Source organism: Oryctolagus cuniculus, chromosome 3 (genome assembly GCF_964237555.1).
Source record: "Oryctolagus cuniculus chromosome 3, mOryCun1.1, whole genome shotgun sequence".
Lineage (NCBI taxonomy): Eukaryota > Metazoa > Chordata > Mammalia > Lagomorpha > Leporidae > Oryctolagus > Oryctolagus cuniculus.
Genome location: NC_091434.1, coordinates 165754963 through 165775676, shown reverse-complemented (window position 1 = coordinate 165775676; position 20714 = coordinate 165754963). Strand labels below are relative to the sequence as shown.

At 52.6% G+C, this 20714-nt stretch overlaps 1 protein-coding gene across 9 annotated transcripts in view; it reads right to left on the bottom strand.

The window, feature by feature from the left end:
* The window catches only part of NRF1 (nuclear respiratory factor 1), a 157213-nt gene extending 155586 nt beyond the window's left edge, over positions 1–1627 (bottom strand). For 4 of the 9 annotated variants that reach the window (XR_007920753.2, XR_011387447.1, XM_051849782.2 and 1 more), the window contains exon 1: positions 1493–1627. The gene's annotated coding sequence lies outside the window, so the exon portion shown is untranslated. Of the gene's footprint in view, positions 1–82; positions 667–1492 lie in introns of those variants that run through there. The other 5 variants (XM_070071307.1, XM_051849775.2, XM_051849781.2 and 2 more) reach the window with 4 other exon arrangements.
* Positions 1628–20714: the final 19087 nt, after the last annotated feature.

Here is a 20714-nt window from a genome sequence, read left to right as displayed (position 1 = left end):
TGACCACCCACACACACTCCCAACACCTCCAGTGCGCTCCCTCCCTCCTTGCCCTTGAGTGAGGAACAACCCAAGAACTTACTGCTCAAGGCCAAAGGAAAAGGAATCTTGAACGGCCGGGCCGCAGAGACCGGGTGGAAAAGGCAGCACCGTCAGCACAGAGGATGCCCGGGGACAAACGCCCGCCAAGCTGACAGGTCCGCTCCCAACATCTCTTCTCCGAAGGGGCTTCCCAAGACACGGCCCCCAAACGCTTAAGAAAACGTACATTTTTGCTCCGACAACAGAAAGAACTCAGCACCACCGACACCAGCTCCCAAGTAAGCAGTTAATATATTCTAATCTAATCCTTAAGAAGGCATACAAGAACAGGCAACAGCTCCTCCAGCTGGATGGCGCAGATAATCGCTCGCAACCCTAAAAATATAAAGATTTTTTAAAACAACTTCAAGTTCTGGTGGGCACAGGCAGATGCACCGTAGAAACTTCGGGACCGGCAGCAGCGACACAACAGGTGAGCGAGGCGGAAGACATCAGTGCACACTGGAGCTCAAAGCAAACCCCCGGAGAGGCTGGGGGTACGGGGTGACATGCACAAGGCCATCCCAGAGCCCCCCGTCTTCCCAGTAGCAAAGGTTCGGTTCCTTTCGAGTGGCGTGCCGCTGCCCCCTAACTCCCCACCCGAGGGACCACCACCCCAGGCACCGAAGAACCGAGGCCCCTCCGTGGGCTCTGCTCAGCTGGGGGGAAAAAAAAATACAATGTCGCTCCTTATTTCTGCGTACAAAAGGACTTTGCGCCCTCCTCCTCGAACTGCCGCCCGGGCCGCCTCCTAACTTGCAAGAAGGTGGGCAACGCGCCATATTCCAGCGTCCCCCCGGTCTACCTGGGTAACAAGCCCACGCCACCCCGGCGGGAGGGAAGCTCCGGAGGTGGCCCGGAGAGCCAGCCCCTTCTCCCGCCGGAGACAGCGGCTCCCGCGCCCGCCCCGGCCGCGCCGCGCCGCGCCGCCGGAGGACGAGACCCCGGAGAGGCCGAGGGGGCGAGCAGGGAGCCGCGGCTCCGGTCCCGCGCAGCCCGCCCGCCCGCCCGCCCGCTCCCGAGCCCGGAGCGCCCTCCGGGGCCTCCCGCTCCCGAGCCCGCGGAAAGGCCGGGCCCCGGGTTCCACGGCGGGGAGAGGGCCGCGGCCCCGAGAGCTTCAAGCGGCGGGGGAGGCCGGAACCCCGGGGCTCTCAGGAGGGCAGCGCCTCCCTCCCGAGCCCGCCAGGACGCCTGGGGCCTACTGCGGCCTGCGCATCCTCGGGGTGGCGGTTTGACTGGGCCGGGCCGGGGCCCCCCGCCCGACGCGGGCCGAATCCGGCGGGGGCCCGGGCCCGGAGCCGGGGGCGGCAGGGTGCCGGCTGCGGGGCGGGCCGGCCGGCCGGCGGGCGGGCGGCGTGTTGCGGCTGCGCCGGGGCTGAAATAGCTGGAGATTGCGCGGTAGGGCACTCACCTCAGAGCGGCTGCGCTACCGTGGGCCTGCGCCGTGGAGACTGCGACCGCGCCGGCTCCTCGCAGCCTCCTGCCACCAGCGGCAATGGCGAGCGCTGCCGCCTCTGCCGCCGCCGCCGCCGCCGCCGAGGGGGAGGGAGGGGGAAGCACGCACGCGACGCACGGCTCGGCTTCCCCGCCCGCGGCCGCCATGATGGTGAGGTCGCGCGGCAGCGGCAGCGGCAGCGGCGGCAGCCGGCCGGGCAGGGGGCTCGCCTGCCGGCCCCGGGCTGCTCCGCCGCCTCGTCGCTTTCACGGGTGGTTTCGGAGCCTTGGCTGGGGCTGGAGCCGGGAAAGCGACCGGACTGGCGCAACGTGGACGCCGCGGAGAGGAGCGGCGCGGGCCGCCCAAAATGGTCGCTAGTGTGGAAAGAGCGAAATTCTCGCCCCCCGGCCTGGGGATTTAGGACCTCCCGAAGGTGGCTAAGCCACGGAGAGGGGCTCTGGCAGCTCTTTCTCGGCGCTGCTTTGCCGGTGCTATCCTCACCCTCTCTGGGATGAACTTGGCGTCCCTGTTTCAGACCCTGCCCGGACGATTAAAAGCAAAGTTTTTGCACAAAGCCGAATATTAATGTATTCGCTCGTTTCGTTGGGCGAGCGTTTCTGGAGGGCCCTGTCTGTGCCAGATACTGCTCTGGGCGCTCTGAAGATGCACCTGTTAGCAAGACAAAAGTCCTTGCTCTCCTGGAGCCCGTGTGAAGCGATGGGGATCCCCAGTCAGGTGCCTGAGAAGTAGGAAGGGGTCGACAGTGGGAACAGCCCCGCGCTGGCAGAGTAGCTCGTGGCTTGTGATTTAAGACTACCTTCAGAATCTTTCAAGCTGATGGTTGAGATCCTGGCCCCAAATGGTAACTCCAGCATCTTCTCTCCTCAGCCTGGGAACATGCGTTTTTAACACCTCCACTCCCACCCCCATCGTCTTAGTTCTGCACATCGTGGTGTAAGAACCATTGCATTGAGAACTTGCTAAATATCCCAAAGGGTGTCAGAAACAGCTTAAAATCAGACAGCTTTACTTTTCAAAAAGATTCCAGAAGCCCCAGAAATCCACATATCCAGAAATTGAACATCTTTTTCTCCGGCGTGTTCTAAGAGAAGTGGGTTCCACCGTCGACCACCCATGTGCTGCAGCCAGAAATTTGGGATTGATCCATCACTCCTTCCTCTGCCTCCAGCCCCCTACATCCAGTTAGAACATGAAGCCTGCCCCCTCCCTGTCGGTTCTTAGCTTGGCTCCGGCACTTGTCACCGCTCATGGAGATTTTTTTTTTTTTTTTTTTTTTTTTTTGACAGGCAGAGTGGACAGTGAGAGAGGTAGAGAAAGAGAGAAAGGTCTTCCTTTACCGTTGGTTCACCCTCCAATGGCCGCTGAGGCTGGTGTGATCCGAAGCCAGGAGCCAGGTGCTTCTCCTGGTCTCCCTTGCAGGTGCAGGGCCCAAGCACTTGGGCCATCCTCCACTGCCTTCCCAGGCCACAGCAGAGAGCTGGCCTGGAAGAGGGGCCACTGGGACTAGAACCCCGGTGCCGGCACCGCAGGCGGAGGATTAGCCTAGTAAGCCGCAGCGCCGGCCTCATGGAGATGTTCTTGAGAGTCTTCTGGCCTCGCTGCCACGGGATTGCCAGCTCCTGTCCGTTCTGTACAGCTTGAGTGGTGGTTCCTTGTGTAAGACGCTAAGATCTCACTGTGCTGAGGGTAAAGTCTAAAATTCTTTGAGGCGGCATCATCCGTTGCTGCCATCTCTGACCTCTCTCAGGTCACACACAGATGCTTGGGTCACGCAAGCCAGGAAGCTCTACTCCCTCTGCCCAGAGCTCTCTTCACCTGTCCCCCCTCCCTCTGGTTCCCTGCTGGAAACTTCTGGAAAATTCCTACCCTCCTCCAGGTCTCACCAGTCATGACCTTTCCTCCAGGAAGTGTTTCCTCATAATGCTTTGATCCTGTGGTCAGCACATCCACTGACATTAAGAGTCTGCAGCATGTGTCGGGCCCTGTGCTAAGCTCCTGACACACATTACCTCCTTTCTCATTTATTTCTCAAATGGAATCCATGAGGTGGGATTATCCCACTGGACAGGTAGAAAGAAGAATATGTCAAGGTGACTTGCCCAAACCATGATGGTACAAGATAGAGCCAGATCTGAAAGTGGTCAGCCTGTCCTCAAAGTTGAACCCTTAGTTCTAGTCCTGGTCAGGGCGCCGGATTCTCTCCGGCTGCTCCTCTTCCAGTCCAGCTCTTGGCTGTGGCCTGGGAAGGCAGTGGAGGATGGCCCAAGTGTTTGGGCCCTGCACCTGCATGGGAGACCAGGAGGAAGCACCTGGCTCCTGGCTTCCGATCGGCACAGTGCGCCGGCCATAGTGGCCATTTAGGGGGTGAACCAATGGAAGGAAGACCTTCCTCTCTGTCTCTCTCTGTCTCACTGTCTAACTCTGCCTGTCCAAAAAAAAAAAACACACACACACACACACACACACAACAACAACCCTTAGCCATCACCTTCGTTTTTCAGATTGCAGGCCAGGACCCACAGAAGAAGCACAGCTTCATGGGTCAGGACCAGCATGTCACAGAAGCAGCAGAAAATAGAGAATGTCGAACTTAGGCTCTTGTTGGGTGAAATATTGTCAGATCCTCTAATACAGCATTTTCTCTAAATCCTGCAAACACTGTACCTACCAGCTTACACAGACTATTGCGAGTGTTAACACCAAAGTATGAATAGTATGTTTGCTTTGAGTTCCATCGTTCTCACGTGTAATTCGGAGCTGCTTCAGGATCACATGACAGTTACCATCCCAAGAAACCTGGGGTTGCTGCCACAGGCCAGCTGGGCTTACCTTTGTATTAGGATTCCTGTTTTAGAGGGTTGCAGCTGCCTTTCAGACAGATGTTTCGACTAAGCTCTTTCTGCCACCACTGTGAACACACCAGTTCCTTTACGTACAGAGGCTGTGTCAACGGGGTTCTCTCAAACCTTTGAATCTAATCCGGACCTGTTGAAGAGGTCATGAGGTAGATGAAATTCTGGTCATCTCCATCCAGGCTCCTGCCCCCTCTTGATCCCTGGATGATTGCATCCCCATATCCCAGCATCCCTGTATCTCATTTGGGCACAGGCTTGTGTCCTAGCTGCTTCACTTCCAAGCTAGCTCTCTGCACATGGCCTGGGAAAAAGCAGCAGAAGTTGGCCCAAGTGCCTTGGCCACTGCCACCCACAGGGGAGACCCAGATGAAGTTTCTGGGTCCTGGCTTCAGCCTGGCCCAGCCTCTGCTGTTATGGCTACCTGGGGGATGAACTAGCAAATGGAAGCTCTTCCCATAAGCCCCAACTCTGACTTTCAAATAAACCTTAATAAAAAAAGGAGGACAAAGCCGGCGCCGTGGCTTAATAGGCTAATCCTCCGCCTGTGGTGCCGGCAAACCGGGTTCTAGTCCCGGTCAGGGCGCCGGATTCTGTCCCGGTTGCCCCTCTTCCAGGCCAGCTCTCTGCTGCACTCGGGAGTGCAGTGGAGGATGGCCCAAGTCCTTGGGCCCTGCACCCGCATGGGAGACAAGGAAAAACACCTGGCTCCCGGGTTCGGATCAGCGCGGTGCACCGGCTGCAGCGCACCATCCGCAGTGTCCATTGGAGGGTGAACCAATGGTAAAGGAAGACCTTTCTCTCTTTCTCTACCTCTCTCACTGTCCACTCTGCCTGTCAAAAAAAAAAAAAAAAAAAAAAGACACCCCCCCCGCAAGACTGACTTTTAAAAAGTCCCAAAAGAACCAAGCCAACTGGTACCCACCAACTTTTAAAGCCCCTGAGTTGCCTCTGAGCCCCACTATAAACAACTCAGTTCCAAACCCCCTTGCATCCTTCTCATAAATGGAGTTACCCCACCCCCTTTTCACCCCAGTCTACTTCTAACTTGAAATCACCACACATCGCCAACTAAACAAGGATCTCCCTCCAATTACCACAAAACCAATCATCTAAAGACACAGCTGAGAAACATAAGGATCAAAGACAAACTTACTGACTGCCAGGAGGTGGTAGACAAGTGGAGAAAAGTAGCATTAACTGGTACAGCCAGATAGGTGGGCTGAGGGTTATACCTACAGTGACAGCCCCTTCTTATTAGGGTGACAGTTGCCATGTGCTTGCAAGGGAGCAGCAGGCAGGACAGGCAGAGGCTGTTCCTTACAATGTAGACTGCAATCAAGAAGCATACTTGTAACTACAATATTTTCTCAGTTATGGGGAGTTTTTCTGTGGTCCAAGAGGATTTCCCAAATAGGTAATTTGCATCTTTAGGCAGAGCTGGGATGCCTATTTTGCAGACACACACACCCCTTATCTTTTTTTTTTTTTTTTTGACAGGTAGAGTTAGACATTGAGGCAGAGAGAGACAGAGAAAGGTCTTCCTTCCATTGGTTCACCCCCTAAATGGCCACTACGCTACACTGATCCGAAGCCAGGAGCCAGGCGCCTCCTCCTGGTCTCCCATGCGGGTGCAGGAGCCCAAGCACTTCGGCCATCCTCCACTGCACTCCAGGGCCACAGCAGAGAGCTGGACTGGAAGAGGAGCAGCCGGGACTAGAACCCGGCACCCAAATGGGATGCCGGCGCCGCAGTCAGAGGATTAACCAAGTGCTGGCCCACAGCGCCGGCCCACCCCCCTTATCTTAAAGGACTGTATTAAAAGTCCTGGGGCCACCTTCCAGCTAGTTGGTAGCTGGCCTCCACCGCCTACACACACACACACACAGCTGGTGTCTCAGCCAGAGTGTCCAATACAACCAAACACAGCATTCCTTTTCGCAGATGAAATCCTCTTCCTGAGCTCTGTACTTTAGTATCGTCTTTTGGTTTACGATATTTTGTTTTGTTTTATTATTTAAAAGATGGTGGGGGCAGGAGACAGAGCTCCCACATGGATGGCAGGGACAGGCAGAGTTACAGAGAGGGAGAGAGAGGGTGAGGTCTTCATCCATTGGTTCACTCCCCAGATGGCTGCAACAACTGGAGCTGGGCTGATCTGAAGCCAGGAGCCAGGAGCTTCTTCCAGGTCTCCCAGGCAGGTGCAGGGGCCCAATACACCTGGCCCATCTTCCGCTGCTTTCCCAGGCCATAGCAGAGCTGGATTGGAAGTGGAGCAGCCAGGAGTCTAACCAGCGCCCATATGGGATGCCAGTGCCACAGACAGAGGCTTAGCCTACTATGCTACAGCACCATCTCCTGCTGTGTCCCAGGGTACATGTTAGCAGGAAGACAACATGGAGACTGAAGCCAGGACTCACAAGATATGGGATACAGGCACCCCAGTGTCTTAACAGCTTTGCCAAACACCTGCTTTTGAGGTTGTTTTTGTTCACCAAATTTAACTGTTTTCTTTAGAGGTAGCCATTGGACAGGATTTGGCTTCCCAAGTGCATGCAGACATTTAAACCTCAAAGTCTTATGTTAATGGTTGATGGATTAAGGGCGGAAACTTGATCCAATTATGGCGTCTGAAGGCGGGGCTTTGGAAAGTGATTGCATTGGATTTCATTGCTGGGCAACCCTTGGATCAGATCCTGACGGCTTTCACAAGGAGAGACTCCAGAGAGGGTAGAGGAAGCCCATGCCCCTTGTGCCTCTCTGCTTCCTAGCTCACTGGCCAATTATCCCTCCGCCCACCAGCCACCAGCCACCAGCCACCAGCCACCAGCCTTAGCAGGTGCCAAAACAAGGAGGCTGCCAGAGCTTGAATGATAGTGAACCTCCCAAATCACCAACCGAAACAGACCTGCTTCCTTCCTAAGAAGTTTCTCTCATGTAATTTAAAGTAATGAAAACTTAATACATTAGATAAATTACCCAAGTGATCAAGACTCGTGCCATTCAAATTATAAACACTGAAAAGATTCCCACTGCTGACCCCTTACCATCCATTTTGTCTCCCAGCAGGCCACAAATGTCATTAATTTTGTGTCTATTCATATATACATATATCTATGTATAGATAAATAGATGTAGGCAAATATATTTATTTATTTACATCTTCCTGTGTTTTAAAAAATATTTGTTAATTTCCATTTTATTTGAAAGGTAGAGAGACAGAGAGAGACAAATGGAGAGAGATCACCCATCGTCTCTCTGGTTCACTCCCCAAATACTTCCAACAGCCAGGGCTGGGCCGGGCCAAAGTCAGTAGACCAGAATTCAATCTGGGTCTCCCACAGGCTGGCAAGTGCTTGAACCATCAACTGCTTCTGCCCTAGGGGTTTGCATCAGCAAGACGATGGAACTGAGGCGGAGCCAGGACTCAAACCCAGACACTCCAATACGGGACGTCCCAAGCAGCAGCTTAACTGCTGTGCCACATGCCTGTCCCCATTTTTCCTTTGCAAAAATATAAATGAAACCACACATACACTTGTACCCCTTGCACTTTTCATGGATACATCTTGGGTATGGTTTCACTGACTGCGTTCTCATCCTTTGCTATAGCTAGCTGCACAGCATTCAGCAGTATTCCTGATTTTCTACTCGCTCGTCTCTAACATCCAATCAACTGCCTTGTTGCATTCATTGTGAAATTTTCCCTACAGTGCTTTCCATTCCCAATGCCAATCAGTTGAGACACTTACCTCTCTTACCACAATCCGCTCCCGTTGGCCCTGACCCTTTAGACTGTGCTGTTCTGTCTGATTCATCTGCTTGAGCACTGCCCTGAGTATGTCCTCGCAGCGGAACCATCATCGGCTGTTCTCTCCTGCACAACCTGGCTCTGCATTCTCTCCTATTGCCCCACCCTCCCCTTCCCCTTCCTAGGCACCAGATCACACTGCTGAGTCTAATGATCCTACATTCTCCCCTTAGTGCTGGCTAAAATGTTACCTCACCTCCAGGTACAGCACGTGGCCCCCAAGTTCAAATCCTCCCTGGACCTAGGCTTGGCTCTGATACCATCTATGAAGTCCTTCTGACCTCTTATAGCCAAGCAAGCTACTAGTGAGCCTAGCGAGGTGTCTAAGTGCAGCATTCTCACTCTCAGGGCTGCACCAACACCAGGCCCTGAGAGCAGGTGGCTCCTGACAGTGTGTGTGCCCCTCCCTCTACTCCCAGCCTTGCTGTTTGCAGAGCTGGGCTTCCTCTAAACCTCCCAAAGAGCCCACTCATGAGTGTCTCTGCCTGGCCTCTGCCATGGCTGTCAGAGCTCAGAGTTCATCTTTGCTCCATGGCTCCAGGCCCCTCCAGGGCAGCACTGCACATGGCCACGCCGGGTCCCTGGTCCCTGGCGCACAGCCTCACGCTTAACACACGTGGGTTCATTAGGCCTGTTTAGGTTGGGAGTCTGCCACTCGTAATGCTGCTCAGTGTGCTTCCAGCCAAAAGGCAGGTTTTTAAGAGGCTACTCAGGTAACCAAGAGGCTCGGATCCATGTGTTTCAGGATCCTGGGAAATCCTCCCCCCACTCCTCACATCTGCTCTGTGCACATCTGCCTTGCCCCTCTCACTAATGATGGACTGTGTCTCCCAGTTTATTTGGTGGGAATCAGCCTCTGCCTACAGCTCCAAAAGTTATAGAAGTTGTAGCTCAGGTATAGAGAGAGAAAGATTTTGATCTCGATCTCGATGTCAGGTTCAAAGTCTGCATGAAAGGATCTCATTGGCCCCAGCTGAGTCAGGAGCCAGCCTCTGGCCCAATCATCCATAGCCAGAAGGGCCTGTAGGCATGTGGTCTTGATGGGGACCTCGGTGTCAGGATTTTGCCTCCATAGCTCCACTACTAAGTGACTCCCTCCAGAATGCTTCCAGTCCCAAACGTTCTAAATTCGTGGGATGGAGAATGCACTTGGTCCGGCTTGGGTCAGGCGACCACCCCTGCACCACGCGTTGGTAGGGGTGGGGAGGAGGCTCCAATACCCAGGCTTGAGCAGTGCATGCGTGGAGGGGCGGGACGTCTGTGAACGGCTGCAGTTTCCAGGGAAGAGAGACTCTGTTGCACTAGTGAGTCACTTCCTTAGGCGGCTGCTATAAGGTATTTGCTGAATAAATACTTGTAATGACTGAATGATCTCATCTGAAAAAGAGCAGCTATCCAGGGCCGCTGGCTAAGTATTTGAGAGTTCCTGGAGATCCCACTCACTCCATCACTCTCAGAACCCCATTGGGGGGCCGGCGCCCAGGCTCACTTGGTTAGTCCTCCACCTGCGGCGCCAGCATCCCATATGGGCACCGGGTTCTAGTCCTGGTTGCTCCTCTTCCAGTCCAGCTCTCTGCTGTGGCCCAGGAAGGCAGTGGAGGATGGCCCAAGTGCTTGGGCCCTGCACCCGCATGGGAGACCAGGGAGAAGCACCTTGCTCCTGGCTTCGGATCGCGCAGCGTGGGCTGTGGCAGCCGTTTGGAGGGTGAACCAACGGAAGGAAGACCTTTCTCTCTCTCTCTCACTGTCTAAAACTCTACCTTCGCTCCCCGCTACTCCGCTGCCGCCCACACAGTTGGCCCCCGGGGAGGACTCGCTGCTGGTGAGCCCACCTCCACCTCCACCCACACAGCTGATGGTGCTTAGAGGAATCCTCCCCAAACACCAGACTTCCCTGGCGCCAGCCCTTACTCTGTCTGATGCCAAACACAGCTTCTTTCCACCCACGTGGCTTCATGTAGACGACCGTGACCAGCCCGCTGTCACTTCGTTCTTGAAACTTGCAACAACCTCTGACCTCCGCGTTCTCTCCTGTCACCAAGCAGCGTGCCACTTTCCTGTGTGGCCTCTGTCTTTCTCTTTTCGTTTCGTTTAGCCATCGCCAGCCTGATTCTGGTATGTGAGGAAGTAGAGAGTCTCTCCAGGGCTGACAGTGAGGTGGGCTGCAGAGATGTTGGCTCGGGACCCTGGAATCGTGGAGGTGGCTGGGTAGGGGTCAGCCTCTGTGTAAGGGGTGATGAAGAAAATGAGAAGTTTAAAAGAAAATAACTGCTGTGCAATGGGACTAGGAAACGAGTTCTGGAAGTGGCACCCAGCCTCTCGTCTGTCTCCCCTGGCCCAAGGTGCCCTTGCCTGTCCTCTATCAAAAGGAATTCGCTGAATTGAGGGAGGAACTCCGCTGGCCCTCCTGCACTAAAGGAGTCATTGGCTTCTCCAGCTGATAAGAACCCCGATGGCCGGAACTGTCCGGAGGGCTTTGTGTAGGGGAATTCCACGTCTGAAACTCCCCCACCCAGACCTTCCCAGAAGAGGGAGGAGGGGAGAAGAAACGGGGGACCCATCCTCACGTCCATAAAATCCCCAGTGCGCTCGGCCCTTTACTGAGGCGAAAGCCTGGTGTGGCAGGTGTAGGAATTTCTGTCTCTACGTTTTCCAGTAAATCACCTTCTTGTCCGCTCATTCCTCGGCCACTTACTTCATCCTTAAGACCCCAGCGTTCACCAGCGGTAACAGAAAGCTTGAATCCTGCCCCGGCCCGCCATCTCCACACCCCTCGAGGGCCCCTGGGGTGCAATACTCCTATGGGGGCTTGGAGGTGGGGGCAATGTCACAAGCAGGCAAAGGAGCACTTTACTATTTGCTGAGAATTTGCCCCCAAACCACAATTCAGAAGCCAGGAATGACAGGCTAAACTCTGGCCATCTCGGTCATCAATGCCCAAATGTGAATCTTAGAACTTTACTTCCTAGGCCAGTGCCGCGGCTCACTAGGCTAATCCTCCGCCTTGCGGCGCCGGCACACCGGGTTCTAGTCCCGGTCGGGGCGCCGGATTCTGTCCCGGTTGCCCCTCTTCCAGGCCAGCTCTCTGCTGTGGCCTGGGAAGGCAGTGGAGGATGGCCCAAGTGCTTGGGCCCTGCACCCCATGGGAGACCAGGATAAGTACCTGGCTCCTGCCATCGGATCAGCGCGGTGCGCCGGCCGCCGCGCGCCGGCTGTGGCGGCCATTGGAGGGTGAACCAACGGCAAAGGAAGACCTTTCTCTCTGTCTCTCTCTCTCACTGTCCACTCTGCCTTTAAAAAAGAACTTTCCTTCCCTGTGGGACAAACTCACGCTAACCAGAGAAATTGGACAAAGCAAGACAAGGCCACAGCCTCTTTTGCCTCAAGACCAAGGCTGTCCCCAGCCTCTCCCTGTAGGCTGTAGCCCTACTGCTTGGCCACCTTGTGGCAGGGGGGAAGGGAACCTGCTGGCTGGGTTGCCTCACCAGCCCCTGTCACCACTGTCACCCTGTCACCACTCAGGATCTGTTCATGAATCCGAGCGCCCTGCACCCATTTATGTTGAGCCTTTTATTTTTCAAATGCTCTACCCCAGGAACCTGGAACGTACTCCATATTCTCCAGTTTCCGTGAGCTTTTCTGCCTTTATGTGTGCGTGGTGGGTTGGGATGAAATTTCTTGCTCACCATGGTGCCTCCACCTTGGAGGAGTAAGCAGATGGAAGACCTCTCTCTCTGCCTCTCTGTAACTCTGCCTTTCAAATAAATAAATAAATCTTTTAAAAAAAGAAAAAGAAGCCCATGCAAACACATGCACAGACATTTGCCTCCACACACGTTCACCTTTCCTGAACAGAGGGGAATATTTTAAAGTTAATGTTTAGGTGGAATATCATTTTCCATCCTCCTACTTTTAACCGATCTGTATTTTTATATTTAAAGTGTCTTCCTTGTAAGCAGTGCAAGGCTGGCACCAGCTTTCCACCCAGTTTGGTAATGTCTGCATTTTGGCTGACATGTTTGCCAATTTCCACTTAATGTGGTTATCAGTATGGTCGGGGGTACATTTATCATTCTGCAAGTTGTGTTCTTTTTGTCCCTTGTGTTTCTCATTCCTTTTTCTGACTTGCTTGTCTCCTTTTGCTTTGAGAATTTATTTTTCTGCAATTATTCCACTTTATCTCTATTATTGGTTTATTAACTAGATCTAGGGTTTTTTAGTGGCTACTTTAATATGCACAAATATGTACTTTTAATGTATCATAGTCTACCTACATTGCTGTTCTACCACTTCACATTTAATTAAAAAACAACATTTAACTACCGGGGCAGGTGTTGTGGTACAGTGGATTAAGTGACCACTGGGGATGCTCCCATTCCATATGAGAGTGCTGGTTCAAGCCCCAGTTCCTCTGCTTCCAACCCAGTTCTCTCCTAATGCACCTGGGAGGCAAGAGATGATGGTCCAAGTACTTGGGTCCCTGCCACGAATGTGGGAGATCCTGATGCACTTCCTGGCTCCAGGCCAGCTGTTGTAGGCATTTGGGGGATTGAACCAGCAGATGGAGGATCTCTGTCTCTCTCTCTCTCTCTCTGCCTTTCAAATAAACAAATAAATCCTTTTTAAAAACTTAACTACAATATAAATTATTTTTAAAAATAAATATTATTGGGACCAGTGAGGTGGCACAGTGGTTAAGCTGCCACCTGCAGTATTGGCATCCCGTATGGGCGCCCATTCGAGTCTCAGCTGCTCCACTTTCGATCCAGCTCTCTGCTGATGTGCTGGAAAAACAGTGGAAAATGGCCCAAGTGCTTGGGCCCCTGCTCTTATGTGGGAGACCCAGAATAAGCCCTGATTCCTGGCTTCAGCCTGGCCCAGTCCTGACCATTTTAGTCATTTAGGAAGTGAAACAGCAGATGGAAGATATCTCTCTTTCTCCCTCTCCCTTCCCCTCTCTTTGTCTCGGTCTCTCTCTTACTCTCTGTAACTCTGCCTTTCAAATAAAAAATCTTTAAAAATAATAAAATAAAATATTATTTATTTGATACTAAAATGGGATGCAGGTGTCTCAAGCAGTGTTTAATCCACTGCACCACCTCACCTGCCCTACTCTAAATAAATGTCCACCTGTCCTTTTTGCTTTTTGTTTTTATTTTTATATATATTTATTTGTTTTTTTTTTTTTTTTTTTTTTTTTTTTTTTTTGACAGGCAGAGTGGACAGTGAGAGAGAGAGACAGAGAGAGAAAGGTCTTCCTTTGCCGTTGGTTCACCCTCCAATGGCCGCCGCTGCAGCCGGCGCACCGCGCTGATCCTGGCAGGAGCCAGGAGCCAGGTGCTTTTCCTGGTCTCCCATGGGGTGCAGGGCCCAAGCACCTGGGCCATCCTCCACTGCACTCCCTGGCCATAGCAGAGAGCTGGCCTGGAAGAGGGGCAACCGGGACAGAATCCGGCGCCCCAACCGGGACTAGAACCCGGTGTGCCGGCGCCGCAAGGTGGAGGATTAGCCTATTGAGCCACGGCGCCGGCTTATTTATTTGTTTAAAAGGCAGAGTTACTGAGAGAGAGAGGGAAACAGAGAGAGAATCTTCATCTGTTGGTTCAGTCCCCAAATGGCTGCAATGACCAAGGCTGGGCCTGGAACCAGGAGCTTCATCAGGCTGTCTCACATGGGTGCAGAGGCCCAAACACTTGGGCCATCTTCTGCTGCTTTTCTCAGACCCTCAGCAGAAACGGATAGGAAGTGGAGCAGCTGGGACATGAACCGGCGGCCAGATGGGATGCTGGCGTCGTAGGCAGCAGTCTTACCCGCTATGCCACAGTGCTGCCTCTTCTCTGTTTCCTTTAACAGCGCTTATATTTAGCATGAATTAAAAAATAAGGGGAAGCACATGAAAAGATGTTCAGCATCATTTGTTGTTAGAGAACTGCAAATTAAAACAACGATGGATACCACTACCCACATATGAAAATGGGCAAACTCCATAAAATGAACAATACCAATTCCGGGTAAGGATGAGGAGCAATGGGTGGGGGGGGGGGGGTCACGCATGTCAAATGGTGCAGCCACTTTCCAAGAGAGTTAAGCAGTTTCTTTCAAAGCCAAACAAAGTCTTAACATAAGACCCAGCAATCATGCCCATATGTATGTGCCCAACTCACCTGAACCCACACAAATCCCTCCATATCATTGTTTTATTCAGAATTCCCCCAACTGGAAGCAACCGAGATGGCATTCAGGAGTACGGGGAGGAACAAACTGTGGTCCATCCAGACAAGGGAACATCACCCAGCACTAAAGCCAAAGGAGCTGTCAAGTCACAAAGAGGCGGGGACGACGCTTAGACACCTGTTACTGTTTGAAAGAAACCAGCGTGGAGAGGCCACGTCATCCACAGCTCCAGTCCCGGGACTCCCTGGAAAAGGCAGAATTACAGCAGCAGCAGGGTGGTCGGTGACTCAGGCTTGGGTGGAGGGTTGCAGAGGGGAAGAAAGGGGATGTCTGTGGGCAGCGAGATCACCCTGTGTGTGCTGTAGTGGTGGCCCCGCGACACTGTGGTCACCAAAGCCCAGAGACGTTTTGGGCACAAGGAATGGCACAGTGTGTGGAAACGCCAGGGTTCCTGGAAGAACTGGGGAGGAAATACACTTCTGATTCCAAATAATTTATGTAGGCCGGCGCCGCGGCTCACTAGGCTAATCCTCTGCCTTGCGGCGCCGGCACACCGGGTTCTAGTCCCGGTCGGGGCGCCGGATTCTGTCCCGGTTGCCCCAACAGCTCTCTGCTGTGGCCCGGGAGTGCAGTGGAGGATGGCCCAAGTCCTTGGGCCCTGCACCCCATGGGAGACCAGGATAAGCACCTGGCTCCTGGCTTCGGATCAGCGTGGTGCGCCAGCCGTGGCGGCCATTGGAGAGTGAACCAACGGCAAAGGAAGACCTTTCTCTCTGTCTCTCTCTCTCACTGTCCACTCTGCCTGTCCAAAAAAAAATTTATGTAGATACTCTCCCCTTAAGGAGGCGGAGCACACGGCTTCCTTCCAAATGCTATGATGTGGAAAGGGGTGGGGGTAGTCTTACAGACTCCTGGGTTATGGTGTGTAGACTGGTACTCTACTTTTGTAATCTTCCTCTCAAAAACCTATAAACCCAGTCCAGTCCCAACTTCCTCAGGAGACAGACCCCAGCTGAGGAGCAGCTATAGAGCGCTTACCCAGCGGCTGGGTGTAGTGGCGCAGTGGTTAGGCCACCCTTGAGACGCCTGCATCCCACATCAGAACGCCCAAGACCGAGTCCCACCTCCATTTCCCACTCAGCTCCCTGTCACTGCACGCCCTGGGAGGCAGCAGGCGATGGCTCAAGACTCAGCTGCTCCTCTTCTGATCCAGCTCTCTGCTATGGCCTGGGAAAGCAGCAGAAGATGGCCTGAGTGCTTGGGCCCCGGATGGAGGTCCTGGTCCAGCCTTGGATGTTGCAGGCATTTGGGGAAGTGAACCAGAGGATGAAGGATTCTGTCTCTCTCTCTCTCAGTCTGGCTTTCAAATGCATAAGCAAGCAAGAAAGAAGGAAAGAAGGAAGGAAAGAAGGAAAGAAGGAAAGAAGGAAGGAAGGAAGGAAGGAAGGAAAGAAGGAAGGAAGGAAGGAAGGAAGGAAGGAAGGAAGGAAGGAAGGAAAGAAAGAAAGAAAGAAAGAAAGAAAGAAAGAAAGAAAGAAAGAAAGAGACCATTTGATTAGAATGCCTCAAAGCCGTTAATATCATCAAAAACAAGGAAATTGAGAACCTTCCACAGTGTGGAACTGCAGGAGCCATGATGACGAAATGCTGTCTGCACGGTCCTGCAACCAAGGACATTAGGGGAAAACTAAGGAACTCTGAATGCTGAGAAAACAGCAAAGAGCAAGACTTCAGCTCTTCCCTCTGGCCTGTGGGGAGCTCAGCAGTGACCTCTCCCATCCACAGGGCTGGAAATGAGTAACTCTTCTCCCATCCTCTGGGGAACTGAGGTCACAGGGCAGACCCCCCGCCAACACCAGATTGGAGAGGCAGACTGGCAGACAGAGCTTATCAGAGCTGGAATTTACCTGCCAAACTTTACAAGGAGGAGAAACTCAGCTGTAATATACCAGTTGCCAGGGACCCCAGGGGGCATATCTGAGAGAGAAAAACTCCAAAGGGTGCAGTCTTGGGGCCTCCCACACTCTGTGAATTTCACCCTTGCAGGCTTCTGGGAGGAGGAGGGGAAAGGCAGCCATTGGGAAAGGCACCCAAAACATTCTGTCCTCGCCAATGGGGCCTGCCCTCAAGAGAAATCACTTCACTGTAGCCCAAAGTGATTGGGGCTTACCACCGCGTAAGCGACCTGCAGGAGGGAGTCCCCACGTCTTGTGCCACAGGTCCTGAGATTAAGGAGCGCTTGTCAGGGCCACAGCCAGGGCACAGGCTCACTCAGACAGACCCTAATCAGGGGGCCTTGGGAGGCCTCCCCTTTCCCCATGGCCCCAGTAGTTACCACCTGACTCAGGGAGGTGGGAATACTCAAGTATCAGACAACACAGTTGAAATCCGCAGAATGCGCTCACCCAGGGCGCTCTTGGGTGAACACACAGGTTTAGCTGGTCTGCATCGCTGGCAGTCTACGTGAGCCTTGGTTGGAGGGATGGCTGCTCTGCTTCTGATCCAGCTCCCTGCTAATGTGCCTTGGAAGGCAGCAGAAGACGGCCAAGTCCTTGGGCCCCTGCACCCACGCGGACCAGGCTCCTGGCCTCGGCCTGGCTCAGCTCTGGCCTTGTGGCCCTTTGAGGGAGTGAACAAGTAGAAGGAAGCCCTCCTTCCTCCCTTCCTTCCTTCCTCTCTCTCTCTCTCTCTCCCCTACCCCCTAGAACTCTGCCTTTCAAACAAATAATTTTTTTAAAAAAAAGGGAGACATATTAACAGAAATTTCAAAACTGCAATGCAAAGAAAGACTAAAAATGGCCCAAATATCCCAGATCTGTGGAACAATTAGAACAGGTGCAAATATGCATGAAAAAAATCAACAGAGCAGGGAAGGAGGCCAGCGCCACAGCTCACTAGGCTAATCCTCCGCCTGCAGCGCCGGCACACCGGGTTCTAGTCCCGGTCGGGGCGCCGGATTCTGTCCTGGTTGCCCCTCTTCCAGGCCAGCTCTCTGCTGTGGCCCGGGAGTGCAGTGGAGGATGGCCCAAGTGCTTGGGCCCTGCACCCCATGGGAGACCAGGAAAAGCACCTGGCTCCTGCCTTCGGATCAGCGCGTTGCGCTGGCCGCAGCACGCCAGCCACAGCAGCCATTGGAGGGTGAACCAACGGCAAAGGAAGACCTTTCGCTCTGTCTCTACCTCTCTCACTGTCTATTCTGCCTGTCAAAAAAAAAAAAAAAAAAAAAACAAAACAAAAAAAAAAAAAACAAAACCATGGGAAGGAAAGGGAGGAGGGAGGGAGTCCTGAGATCACTTCCCAAATAAAATATTGAGCCCCTGGTTCCCAGTTTTTGCTCAACCCTGGCTGCTGCAATCATTTGAGGACTGAACCGAAAGGTGGGAGTTTCTCTCTCTCTCTCTCTCTCTCTCTCTCCCTCCCTCCCTCCCTCTCCCCCTCCTTCTCCCGATATTATCCACATAACCAGTCATGGAGGAATCCAGAGAGTAGTGAGTGAGGAAGGGCGTCACTAGGTTTTTCTTAGATTGGTCGCATTCTTTAAGTCAGGTGTTTGTTCTCTTGTGGACCAGGTCCACCGTGATACAGAGGCCCCAATATCATTTCTGCAGGTGCCATGTTCTCTTTACCTGAAGACTAGAGAAAACGAAACACTGTCTCTTTAATGCAAATAAGGCTGAAAAGAGTGTTGCTTAGAAGTACTTGAGATTCAAGAGGTATTATTTTGCTGGTTTTTGAACAGCTAAGTGACGTTTACTTTGTATTTTATTTGACATATATTCCCAGTGCTAAGTATTTTACAGATGACCTTACGTGCTGGGCAAATATTACAGTTAAACATGCCTACCAATTATAGAGAAAGGGACTAAAAACTGAATGAGGCGCAGTGAGCGAAGCTGCCCGTGTCCCATGCTGGAGCAGAGTCCGGGCTGTTCCCTTGCTGATCTGCCTGGGAAAGCAGTGGAAGACGGCCCAAGCACTTGGCCCCTGCCACCCAGGTAGGAGACCCGGATGGAGCTCCTGACTCCTGGCTTCAGCCTGGCCCAGCCCCAGCTGTATCAGCCAGAATATGTGAACCAAAAGTGAACCATAAGAAGGAAGATCTCTCTCTCCCTCTTGCTCTCTCTCTCTCTTCCTCTCTCTCTTTCTCTTTCTCCATCTCTCTTTCTCTCTGCCTTTCAAATAAATAAATCAGCCTTCAAAAATTTTTTTAAAAGATTTATTTATTTATTTGAAAGTCAGAGTTACACAGAGAGAGAAAAGGCAGAGAGAGAGAGAGAGAGAGAGAGAGAGAGAGAGATCTTCCATCCGCTGGTTCACTCCCCAATCGGCCGCAATGGCCGGAGCTGCACTGATCCGAAGCCTGGAGCCAGGAGCCTCCTCCGGGTCTCCCACGCGGGTGCAGGGGCCCAAGGACTTGGGCCATCTTCTACTGCTATCCCAGGCCACACAGAGAGCTGGATAGGAAGTGGAGCAGCCGGAACGCGAACTGGCACCCATATGGGATGCCGGCGCTTCACGCCCGGGCATTAACCTGCTGCGCCACAGCACTGGCCCCAAAATTTTTAAAAACTGAATGAGAACACTTATTTTACTAAATTTAAGATGACCTAAAATGAAGGAAGAAAGAAGAAAATGTACACAAAATTTTAAAAAATTTTAAGTTGGTTGGCGCCGCGCCTCACTAGGCTAATCCTCTGCCTGTGGCGATGGCACACCGGGTTCTAGTCCCGGTTGCGGCGCTGGTTCTGTCCTGGTTGCCCCTCTTCCAGGCCAGCTCTCTGCTGTGGCCCGGGAGGGCAGTAGAGGATGGCCCAAGTGCTTGGGTGCCTGCACCTGCATGGGAGACCAGGAGAAGCACCTGGCTCCTGGCTTTGGATCAGTGCAGCACCGGCCGTAGTGGCCATTTGGAGGGTGAACCAACGGAAGGAAGACCTTTCTCTCTGTCTCTCTCCTTCACTGTCTAACTCTGCCTGTTAAAAAAAAAAAAAAAAAAAAAAAAAACAAAAAACTTTAAGTTCTTGAAGGGAAAGGTTAGGGGGTTCATTTTAGGTTTCCAAGATTTTGTTTGCATGCTTATATTGTCTTCGTAAGTAATATAGTAGTTCAGAAGAGTGATTTGTGGAGACGAACGATACCATATTTAATAAAGGCACGCTGCTCTAACGTTCCACTGTTCTCCTGTTTATATTTGAAGTTCTCACAGAGGACAAGAAGATTCAGGAAGCTACAGTGCATGATTTTGTCAGACACAGATTATTAAATACTGGGCAAATATTAAATTTCAATGTATTTTCAAATTATAGAGAAAGTAACAAATTATTTCACTAAATTTAAGACCATCTAGAAGTTTTTCTTTTTCTTTCTTTTTCTTTTTTTTTTGGGGCGGGGGAGGCAGAGAGAGAGAGGTGAGACAGAGACAGACAGTTGGAGATCCCATCCGCTGGTTCACCCCCCAGATGGCCACAACAGCCAAGGCTGGGCCAGGCTAAAGCTGGGAGCTGGAACTCAATCCAGGTCTCCCACATGGGTGGCAGGCACTCGACTACTTGAGCCATCACCTGCGGTTTCCTAGGGTGTGCATTAGCGGGAAGCTGGAACCAGGAGCAGAGCCGGGTATGGAACCCAAGTGCTCCAGTGTGGAACATGGGTGCCCCACCAGGCATCTCTGATTTTTTTTATGAAAAAAATTAATACATTTCTTCTCTTAAAAATCTTTATTTGAAAGAGGTACAGAGAGAGGGAGAGACAGAGACAGAGATCTTCCATCTGCTGGTTCACTCCCCCACTCCCCAAATGGCCACGAAGGCCAGGGCTGGGCCAGGCTGAAGCCAACAGCTTCATCTCCTACTGCTACTCAAACCCCTAGAGGTGGCTTAACTCACTGTGCCAACGCCTGCCCTTCCCCTCCTCCCCAGAAGTCTCCCACGAAGGTGCAAGGGCCCAAGCACGTGGGCCGTTTTCCACTGCTTTCCCAGGCCATAGCAGAGAGCTGGATCGGAAGAGGAGCAGCCAGGACTTGAACTGGCTCCCATATGGGATGCCAAATTATAGAGCACTACAGGTGCTACACCACAGCGCCAGCCCCAGAAATCTTTTTTTTTTTTTTTTTTTTTTGAACAATGTACTTATTTATCTATGGTCCTGTGTCAGCAATGGGGTATGAGCTGAGAAAGGCGTCATCAAGCTGTTTGGCCATTGTGGGGACATCACAGAGTATATGGACACAAACCTGGATGAACTGGCCTGCTGCACACAGAGCTACTGCTATGCCACTATACAACCGCCGCTCCTAGAGACAAACTCAGCTTCATGCCACTGCGGGCACTTGGAACAGAGTGGT